Source organism: Papio anubis, chromosome 9, assembly GCF_008728515.1.
Source record: "Papio anubis isolate 15944 chromosome 9, Panubis1.0, whole genome shotgun sequence".
NCBI classification, from domain to species: domain Eukaryota; kingdom Metazoa; phylum Chordata; class Mammalia; order Primates; family Cercopithecidae; genus Papio; species Papio anubis.
In genome coordinates this window covers 124337163-124348239 of record NC_044984.1, presented here as the reverse complement: position 1 = coordinate 124348239, position 11077 = coordinate 124337163, and positions in this window count along the sequence as shown.

Here is an 11077-nt window from a genome sequence, read left to right as displayed (position 1 = left end):
GTACAAAAATTAGCTAGGCGTGGTGGTGGGTGCCTGTAATCCTAGCTACTTGGGAGGCTGAGGCAGGAGAATCTCTTGAACCCGGGAGGCGGAGGTTGCAGCGAGCGGAGATAAAACCACTGCACTCCAGCCTTGGGGGTGACAGAGTGAGACTCGGTCTCTAAATAAATAAATAAATAAATAAATAGATAGATAAATAGTGATATTCAGCAGAGACCAGAATGACAGGAGAAAAGAGAATCTTACAGGTATCTGATGGAAGGCTGTTCCCAGCAGAGGGAGCAGTCTCTGCAGAGGTGTCTGTCAAGGACAATGCTGGTGTCGGATGGAGGAGGAGCCTGGCTGACTAAAACAGGAGGCAGCTCATGCACAGCCTCGCAGGGCATTGCAGGGCCTTCAGCTTTGCACTGAGTGGGCTGGGAGCGAGGGGATGGTTTTGAGCAAGAGTGACAAGATCTGACTTATATTTCTCCAGTATTTCTTAAAGGAGGATGGAAGCAGGAGCCCAGCAAGGAGGTTGAGTTAGAGGAGAGATGACAGATGAGAGATGATCTTTTGGTAATGAGAGGATAACTCAGTCTAGACCAGTTTAAGCAAAAAGTGGCATTTATGGGCCAGACGCTTTGGCTTGTGCCTGTAATCCCAGCACTTTGGGATCCAAATGCAGGTGGATCACTTGAGGTCACGAGTTTCAGACCAGCCTGGACAACCTGGTAAAATCCTGTCTCTATTAAAAATACAAAAAAATTAGCTGGGCGTGGTGGAGTGCGCCTGTAATCCCAGCTACTCAGGAGGCTGAGACAGGAGAATCACTTGAACCCAGGAGGTGGAGGTTGCAGTGAGCTGAGATGGCACCACTGCACTCCAGCCTGGACGACAGAGTGAGACTTCAGCTAAAAAACAAACAAACAAAAAAAGTGGGGTTTGTGTGGAAACTGAAGCGCTTCATGGAACATGAGTAATGATGAGAACTAGGCACTACAATGGCAGCCAAACTTTCTCTGTCTCTTAAATATCCTTCTTCAGGTGTTTCTTCCTCTAGTTCTCCATGCTGGGGCAGGGAATTTGAGCAACAACGTCCCTGTTCCACATCATATATTCCAGATATCCAAAGCGAGATTCTCACTCCTTCCAGGTTCAAAGGTCCTCAGACAGTGCTGTACTTGGTCCGGTTTAGGTGCCACCTCTAGATTAATCTTCAGCTACTGCACCGTCTTGTGTTTGAAACACAGTGGGTTTCATCCAGCACGAGGAGGTAGATGATCTGAGCATCTGCCATTTATTAATAGGCATCCACTCAAGGGAGGCACATATGTGATTAACACTAGTTTTGTTAGCAGAGAATGTTTAGCTAAATTGTCATTTTTTGAAGGCTAATTTTAGAAAGCATTTTGAATATCTGATAAATACTTATGTTTTAAGCACAGATTTTTCATAATGGATTTTATAGAAGTTATTTCCAAAGTGATCCCAGTTCAGGAATGCCAGATTAAAAGGAAAAGAAAAGAGAAGAGACAAACAAACCTAAACAGCTTGGAGTTTAGTTCACTTGTGTTTGATTTTTTTTTTTGGGGGGGGGACAGGGTCTCACTCTGTCACCCAGGATGGAGTGTAGTAAATCATTGTTCACTGCAACCTTGAACTGCTGGGCTGAAGCAATCCTTCTACCTCAGCCTCTCAAGTAGCTAGGACTACAGGAATGTACCACCACACACAGCTACTTCTTCTTCTTCTTCTCCTTCTCCTTCTCCTTCTCCTTCTCCTTCTCCTTCTTCTTCTTCTTCTTGTTTTAGACATGGGGTCTCACTATGTTGGCTAGGCTGCTCTTGAATTCTTGGACTCAAGTGATTCACCTGCCTCAGCCTCCAGAGTAGCTCGGACTGCAGGCATGTGCCACCACACCCACATAATTTTCCCTACCACTTTTGTGGAGATAGGGTCTCACTAGGTTGTCCAGGCTGGTCTTAACATACTGGGCTCAAGCAATTCTCCCACCTTGGCCTCCCAAGTGCTGGGATGACAGGTATGGCCACTGTGCCTGGCTGGATTTTTATTTTCTAAGTTATTGTATCCTTATGGCAGTGTTCTTAAAAGGCAACAATAACTGTGTCTATGACTTTCCTCTTTCTGTTTTTTTTTTTCCTCAGATCTAATGTGAGAAGATTATATTAGGTGATGGCTGGGATGCTCCAACACTAAGATTCTCCACAATACTGACATGATTCCGAACTTCTTACAAACCCCCTTGTCTCTAACTCACAGGCAAAACCATGTTCTTCCAGGGCAAGATACAGCATGCTCCCTGACTGACCCTTCCTTCCTTCCTTCCTTCCTTCCTTCCTTCCTTCCTTCCTTCCTTCCCTCCCTCCCTCTCTCCCTCCCTCCTTCCCTTCCCTCCATCCTTCCCTTCCTTCCTTCTTCCTCTCTCTCTCTCTTTTTCTTTTTTCTTATGCCACACTGAAGGAACCAGCATTTTTGCTTTCCTTTGAGTGACTCATTGTATCTTGGAGAGCTGTTGCTATAAACTATGTGTCCCCAGAATTCATCTATGGGAATCTTAAGCCCCAGTGTGATGGTGTCAGGAAGATGGGGCTTTGGGAGGTGATTAGGTCAGGAAAGCAGAGGTCTGGGAGTCCCCAGCCTCTCCTCTCCCACCGTGTGAGGTTATGGCAAGGAGAAGGTGCCATCGACGGGCCAGGAAGCAGGTCCTCCCCAGCCCTGCATCTTCTGGCACTTTGATCTTGGACTTCTAGGCTCCAGAAGTGAGAAAATTAAGGTCTGTTTTTTTTTTTTTAAGCCATCCAGCCATGGTATTTTTGTTATAGAACCCTGAGCAGCCTAAGACAGTAGGGTGATGATGAAGGACAAGGAAAAAGTGGAGGATCCTGCTGGCAGCCTCTTATTTGGAAATGATTCATTTGAACAACCAACATCATAAAACCTCAGTGCTGGGTGGCTGGACCCACTTGACAGTGATCAGTTGTTTGGCAGATTTTAGAGAATGACTAAAGTTCAACTCAAGTAAGAATGCATATGATATAAATTCTCATGTTTCAATTTTTAAATCAATTGCAAGATAATTTAATCTACATTCTAGGCAGCATGGAGGGTGAAAGGTAATAGCTGTGGACACCGAATTGCAGGATTTCCTGAATGAAAGCGTGGGAGCTTGGCCATGTTCTTTATTAACTTGAGATAATAAGAATCACTGCCAGTTTTAAAAAATATAATGTGACTCATGAAAACACGACAACGTGTGCATGTTGGGTGTAAAGGGAGAAGTCAACGCGTTTGTTCTTGGAGGAAGAAATAGTTGTCCTGAGCTGCCGCCTCTGGAGCACTAGGGGTCACTGCAAGTCCACTGATGCCACGAGCAGGGTGCCCGAGTGCACCACGTTTGCCAGCTGCGCGTCCGTCCCACCGCCGGGCACGACCGCTCTCCCTGGCTGTGCACAAGAAAATGTTCGAGGGTCCAATCTCCAGGTGCCCCCCTCAACCTCTTTGACCTGTTAAAATAATAATCTAGTGTCAAATACCATCTATGTGGTGTCACATATTCTACGATTGGGGGTAATTTAAAATTATCTTGTAAGCCAAATACAGAAGAGTACCCTCCTGCTGCTGCGTTTATTTCCAGACCCAGAGAGCTCACTATTGTCCTCAGTCACTTTTTTCAAGACTGGAATCTCTCCCGTGATGAGTCAAACATTCGCTGACAAAGAACTGGTCATATTTCATCCCAAGGGAGTAATCCCAAGTGAATCCATTTCAACACCGAGCCAACGCAGGCTTTCTGACAAAATCAAACACTGGCATGTAAGAATTGTTAGATGCAGGCCGGGCGCGGTGGTTCATGCCTGTAATCCCAGTACTTTGGGAGGCTGAGGCAAGCAGATCACTTGAGGTCAGGAGTTCGAGACCAGCCTGACCAAGATGGTGAAACCCCGTCTCTACTAAAAATACAAAAATTAGCTGGGCGTGGTGGTGGGCATCTGTAGTCCCAGCTACTGGGGAACCTAAGGCAGGAGAATCGCTGGAACCCGGGAGGCAGAGGTTGCAGTGAGCTGAGATCACACCACTGCACTCCAACCTGGGTGACAGAGCAAGACTCCGAATAAAAAATAATAATAATAATAAAAAGATTGTTAGAGGCAGTCTTCAGAAAGACGTATGTGCTATGTGGAGGTGGGGTCTCTTCGTTCCGACTTGGACTGGCTCATCTGTGGGGAGGGAAGACGACAAAAGTGGTCCTTTACTCTTCTACCATGGAAATCTCACACGCAGAAAGGCATACCGCTCAGCGAAGTCAGTTTTCACAAAGAAATTGGAGTGAACATCAAGTTAATTACTTGGGGAACTTAGGGGGCTTTTATTAAGAGAAAAAATTGAGTTAGTCTAAACCAGAAGTAGCCACAACCCTGTTATTTCAATTCATGTACTCACTCCCCAAAGCACCCTTTAATAACGTCTAAACTGGGCCATTGACAGTATCCTCAGACTTCAGCTTTGAAGCTGGTGTATACATTGACAAGCAACAACATCTTGCGTGTTTACGTTCTCTTTGATGTTGGCAAACTCACCAAATTGCTGGATAAACCCTTTCACTTGTTGGCCACTAAGAGCTCCTCTAGGGCGGGATTAACTCCCTGTGTATCCATTTCATAGACACTTTTTCATTTTCCTTTTTGGTGCAGTAGCAGAGGGGCTATTTTTTTTTTTTTTTTTTGAGACGGAGTCTCACTCTGTCGCCCAGGCTGGAGTGCAGTGGCCGGATCTCAGCTCACTGCAAGCTCCGCCTCCCGGGTTCTTGCCATTCTCCTGCCTCGGCCTCCCGAGTAGCTGGGACTACAGGCGCCTGCCACCACGCCCGGCTAGTTTTTGTATTTTTTTTTAGTAGAGACGGGGTTTCACCGTGTTAGCCAGGATGGTCTCGATCTCCTGACCTTGTGATCCGCCCATCTCGGCCTCCCAAAGTGCTGGGATTACAGGCTTGAGCCACCGTGCCCGGCCTATTTTCTTCAATAATAATCGTGGGATGTGTACCTCTGATCTGAAGATCTCTGCAATGGGTTAATTAATTCCCCGACAAAGGCCTCTGTAATCTAAGAACCCAGCCCTTCAAGTCCATTAGACACATTGATTTTAAGCGGACAAAAGAAATCAAATCATTTGGATGCTTAGTTCCGAGAAGTAAATTGATCTTTCTGACGCATGTCAAATGGACTCATTCTGGGCTCGTGCTGCAGGCCACATCCATGCCAGTTTTCTCTTTTGTTTGAGGTCAAGTCCTCTTGGAGGGATGGGCAGGGACTGAGTCTGTTCCTGGGGAGGCTGATCTCTGGTGGGGCACCCCTCTTCCTTCTTACCGTGTGCTGTTAGCTGAGCCCCCACAAAGGGAAGGCCCACACCCTGCAAGTGGGCTGCAGAGTGCCAGCTCTCAGCGATCACAGAGGGAGGCACCCTAAACAGACCTCACAGCTGCCCACACAAACCACGTGCTGGCAGATGGCTTTCCAAGTCCGGCCTGGACCTCAGTGTCAGTCAACCCCACCACTCATTTTCTCCACCCTAGCAAACACCACCAGCCCGGCACAGGGCGTGTTCTGAAATGGCAGGGTTGGGACTTGCTAGATGAGAAGTTAATACAGGTGTTCTTGAGAAAGAAGAGAGACACCAAAAATCAGAGAAGAAAGTAGACACAGGTTCAGCATTCCAGGGGCCAGTACACACTCACAGCTCTGAACGCCGACACAACGCCCAGGCATGTTGCCCTGTCTCTGAGCTGTGCGGCTCCTGTCCGGCCGGCCTCCCTGGGCTGGGCCTGAGATTGTTCCTGCAGCCACCTGCCTGGCACACGCAGAGGCCTCTGGATTGGGCCCAGTGGGAGGCAGAACAGGGGCCCCGTGGAAGGGATGGGAGTCTGGCAAGGTACATTTTACCAGACGCACCTGTGCCTAGCCCCGGCCTCTGTGGCACTATTGGAACATCAAGAGATCTTTCGAAAATGTGAATGGGCTCCTACAACTTCCCCGCTTGAAGCTTCACTCTGGCTTCCTGAGTCCCAGCGAGGCCCCTGCATCCTCTGTCTCCTGCCGCTCCCCTGCACCTCCTCTCCCACCATGCTCTCCCTGGCTCACTAAGCTTCAACCACATAGGGCTTTCTGCTCCTCCATCCTTTGCGATGCCTTGTGGCCTTTGCACCTGCTGTCCCCACCGACAGACAGTTGTATGACCCAGATCTGCACTCTGAGGATCATTCTGGTGAGAGAGATCGTGCTGCTCCAAGAAGCCTTTCCCGACCTCTCCAAAGGGCAGGTAATTGTGCTGCCTGAGTTCTTCACAGGTTCTTCTTGAAAGAATCTTGTTCTTCAGTGTGCTTGTTTCCTATCTGTCCCCATGGGAATAAAATTTCATGATGGGCTTGTTCACTATGAAGCCTCCAGGGCCTGACCAGCAGTATACCCTGAATAAATATGTGTTGAATGGAAGGAGGAATCCATATAAAACCCACTCCTCAGGGTGCCCAAGCCCAGGAAGACCCTCTCTTGGAACTGATGATACTTGTTCTCAGCAATATTCTTTAAAGACCCCAAGAGATCAAATACCAGCTCTCCGAGGGCATCCTTTGCCTTATTCCTGGTGCCTGGTAGAGGGGACGGAACACCTCATGTGTTCATTAGCTGGTGGTGGTTGCTGGTTCCTCCCTCCTTTGGACTCTCTTCATATCGTAAAATGAGCCAAAGCTTCATCGTAGTCTCAGGAGCTGATAGAGGTGTTTCCTTGTGTCCCACTCCTGCTTCTGTTGGCAGTGACGAGATCAATACGCCCTGTATTGCCTGGAATGGTTCATTCTAACAAACAAAACCCTGAACCTCCATGACTTAACACCATGCCATCTTATTTCTTGCTCACCCAAAATTCCATGTAAGAGAAGTGGCATTCCACATTTCAGGACCCAGACTCATTCCATCTTGCAGCTCTGCCATCGCCGAAGGCTTGGGGGTTCTCCCTTGAATTTCTGCATTCAACTTGAAAAGGCGGGAAGAGACTTTGGGGGTTTCACAGGCTCCCAAACGCTCCCCCTGAAAAGGAGGCACATCCCTTCCTCCCAGATTCTTTTGGACATAACCGTAGCCACAGTTAACCTTACGAAGGCGAGGGCATGTGGTCTGGCTATGTCTCCAACAGGCAGAGGAAGCAGGGGTGAGGGGACAGGCTTCTGTCACAGGCTCCAGTGCATAGATGCATGCAGAATCCAGGCAGTCTTTTCAACAAAGGATTTCCTGCAGGCGCAGCCTTGCAGCTTCTCCTTGACCTCACCCCTGACCGAGGAACACTCAGGGACTAATCAGGTTACAGGTACAAAGACATAATTAGTGCCAAGAAGTCCAGCATGTGACTTCAAAGAAGACTATTCAAGGCCTGCTGACCTTTCGGTATTGATCCATAAATCAGTAACGTAAGGCAAATGCAGCACCATCCTGTTGGTCTTTGCAGAAGAGGCTGCTCTGTGAGGTTCACCTGAGAGTTACCTGGTGAAGACATGGGTCACCTGGGGAGTGCGAATATTTTGACCTTTTAACATCTGCTTGTGGAGCTCCAGGAAGAGATGAGAAAGGGGGAAGGACAGAGAGAGGAGAGTAAAAGTGGGTCTGAATTTTAGTATGGTTAACCTGGAAGAACTTAGAAGTTTGATGATTCACACAATAAACATCAGTTTCTCCTACCATACTTCTTAATGTGGATTGGTGGGGGACTTTGCTCTCCCACTGACTTGCTGGGCTGCTGGCTGGGAGGCCCACCTTGTAGCAGCTGCACCATCTCGAATGGTCCACTCTGCTCCCAGGGCAGGGCAGGGCAGGTACAGAGTGAGGAGTCACAGGTGAGCTTTTCACTGCCCCACCAGAGAAAAGACTCCCATGACTTCTGCTCACATTTAGTTGGTCAACTCCCAGGGGCTGAGAAGTGTAGTCATCCATGTGCTGGGAAGGAGAGAATGACAGGTCTTGGCGAACACGGACTGTCCTCAAAGGCACAGCATGGATTCCGCAGAGGTGCTGCTTCTGGAAGGATGATCTCTTGCTGGCCTTACCAGGAAGGGTGTGCGATGTTCCCAGTACTTACCGTGCACTCAGCATCAGAAGGCTTTCCCCACTCTTGAAAGAGACCATTGATTGGACCAGGCCTTTCTACTTCCCAGCCATTTCACGAATTTCGGAGAATTGGGAAGAAAGGGAGTTTCAAAAATTTCTTCGGCATCTTCAGGAGGGATTGATCTGGTGGCTCTCGCTTCACGCTAAGGTTTCCCAAACTTCATTTCTCACCATCTTCCTGAGTATTGTCATAGAGAGAGAAGATGATGCCTGCACCCATATCAGTAGAGATTGCTAAATTCACTACTCATTTCCCATCTTCATAAACATACATAACTTGATATTTTTTAAACAAAACGCATCACCAAGTAAAAGGAGAGCAAGAAAACAAAAATAATAATCAAAATAAAAACAAATCGATGTTAATAGCTTGAGCTAGATGTTGTCATTGTGCAGAATGAGCTTCCCATTTTGTTTAAAAAACATTTGCAATTACTAAGAGGTTGTTTCAGAGTAGTTCAGGCCTGAACTTTTCTCCTGGATGCAATCAGAAGGACTGGAAGAGAATGGCTTCAGTTTTACAGGATGCCCCATCTTTAGAGGGCCCGCCAGCATCCTCTCATCCACCAGTGGCATAACCCCTGCAGTACTTGAATTCCAGCTGCTTTCTGCCATTATCAACCCTCAAACAAAGTTGGCATTTCTCAAAAACTGCTACAGGGAATGTTTTTGTTTTATTGAAAAACAACAACAAAAACTGATTAGTGTAAAAGCCTTATCCACACAGCATGAACAATTAGTGCAATGTAATTACCGACAAAATTAGGCTTACAAATTGATTTATGGCCCTGCAGATGAAACACATATTCTTGGAGGAAAGCAGATTTCTTACAACTAACTTGAGAGAGACAAGGTGGGAAGTTGTCCCGGGGCAGGGGCTGGAGTTAGGGACCTACGAGCCCTCAGCATCCATCTCCAAGTCTTTCTAAGTTTTGCTTCCCCACAATTAGCTGTGCTAATTACCCAAAGAAGATTAGATGTACCAGGGAGAATGGCATACTGGAGAGAGAAAAAGTACCAAGCCATTCTTGCATCTTATTTTAGCCACTGATTAGGTATCTGAAGTTGCAGCTTCCCAAAAAAGCTTCCATATCAAAGAGTCGAAAAAACTTTTGTTTAGCCAACTACGCATAATGAAGAAAACGTTTAACATTTTAGGCAGCAGCTGGAACTTGACAGTCACCTTTTGTCTTCACACTACAGATAGAGAAACCTTTTGCAATGGCAAAAAGTTGTTTGATGATTGCAATTCAGGGGAAAAACTCAATTTGATTTAGAAAAACATGATTGTTTTTAATGAAGAACAGGGACCACTTGTTTCTAGTCAATATGTTTGAGAAATGTTTTACAAATAGACTCAGTGTCACAAATAGATGATTTACAGATAGACTCAGACGCACTGTAGCGTTAAGGATGGAACCTGGATTATGCATTCGGTGCGGGCCTCCATTTTGACACTCAGACACCAGGTGAAGGTGTCCAAGAGACGAAAGCTCAGCTCTCTCATCACTCAGGTGAAGGAGAAAGGGGACCAGTGGTTTCAGCAGGTGTTCTGCAGGTGGGCAGGATCAGCATCACCTGAACTTTTTAGAAATGGAGATCTGAAGTCCCACCTTGACCTGCCGAGTTAGCTCTGGGGTGGGCCCAGCAACCCAGGTCTAACAAATTTTCCGATGACTCTCCAGCTGGTTCAAACTTCAGAAACAGTGAGAGAGACCATCTCTTAGGGTCTTTGCAGCATTGACTCTTAGGAATTTTATAGGTGAGCAATACAAACAGAAAAGGCAACAAGTTTAAGAAACAAACAAAAGATATTCAGATAAGCAGATATAGAATAAAAGAAAAGAGCACATCTCAAAGGGCATGAACTCAGAAAGACAATCTTCTATAGAACAGCAGTTGCTTTTTTGATCTTCCTTGAAACTTTGAAAGCTAAAAACTCTTAAAGCATTGGTATATTTCTGCAACTACAGGCATACAGGATAAAAAGTCCATTGCCCCCTCAGTCAGATGATAACGACCCATTTTTATCTACTGAGGCGAATTCACCTCGTTAGATTCAGGGGTTGTTGGTTTACAATATTCCTTAAAAATTCTGAATGCTTTTCCTCCCTCTGAGCTTTGATGGGGTTAATTTAAAGGCTGTCGTGGAGCAGAGCAGTCCTTGGTCTAAAATTTACAGGACGGTGCTTAGGGATCTTGATGTGGGGATGTCTTAGTTGGAGATTCCGGGAGGTGTGAGTGAGAACCATGTCTTTCATCTTCTCAAAGCAATGTTGTCTTCTAATGGATCCATTTCCTGTTCCCAGTGAGCCCTGGGGAGTATACATGAAATGTTTCTAGGGACGCTAATTTGGGGGATCGTTCTGGGACGGGGCTTGAGGCCAGCATGACCTCAGTGTGGCGTGTGACTTCCTCACTCCGATTCCTGGGAGATGCGCAGGGCGGGGCGAGGGCCCCTCTCCAGCCATCCATGCGCTCTCCCTGGCGAAGAGCCTCAGGTGCCCCCGGGCTGGAGGACCTCCCCTGGGCCTGAGGTTTTGATGACGAGGGGAGGCCGTTGGCCAGCTGGACACCTGTTGGGAGAGTGGGTGGCTCCGTCCTCGGGGTGCCCCAGCGCTGGGAGTCCTCGCCCGCCGCCACCGCGCGTCCGCACTCTCAGGGAGGGTGGCAGGGAGGGTGGCAGGGAGGCTGGGCGTGGGGTGGCCAGGGGGAGGTGGGATTTACTTTGCGGATTGGGGCTCACAGCTGTCACTCCGAAAGGGTGGGGCTTTTTAAAAGCAGACAAATTTTTAAGGCGAAAGCCCCAGCCGGCTCCGGGCACCGTGGCGATCGCCTCCGTTCCGTTCCGGATGCGGTCCTTGCGGAGCCGAGCCCCCGCGCCGCCTGGCAGGAGGCAGCTGCGTTGCTCGGCCGCGTCCCCG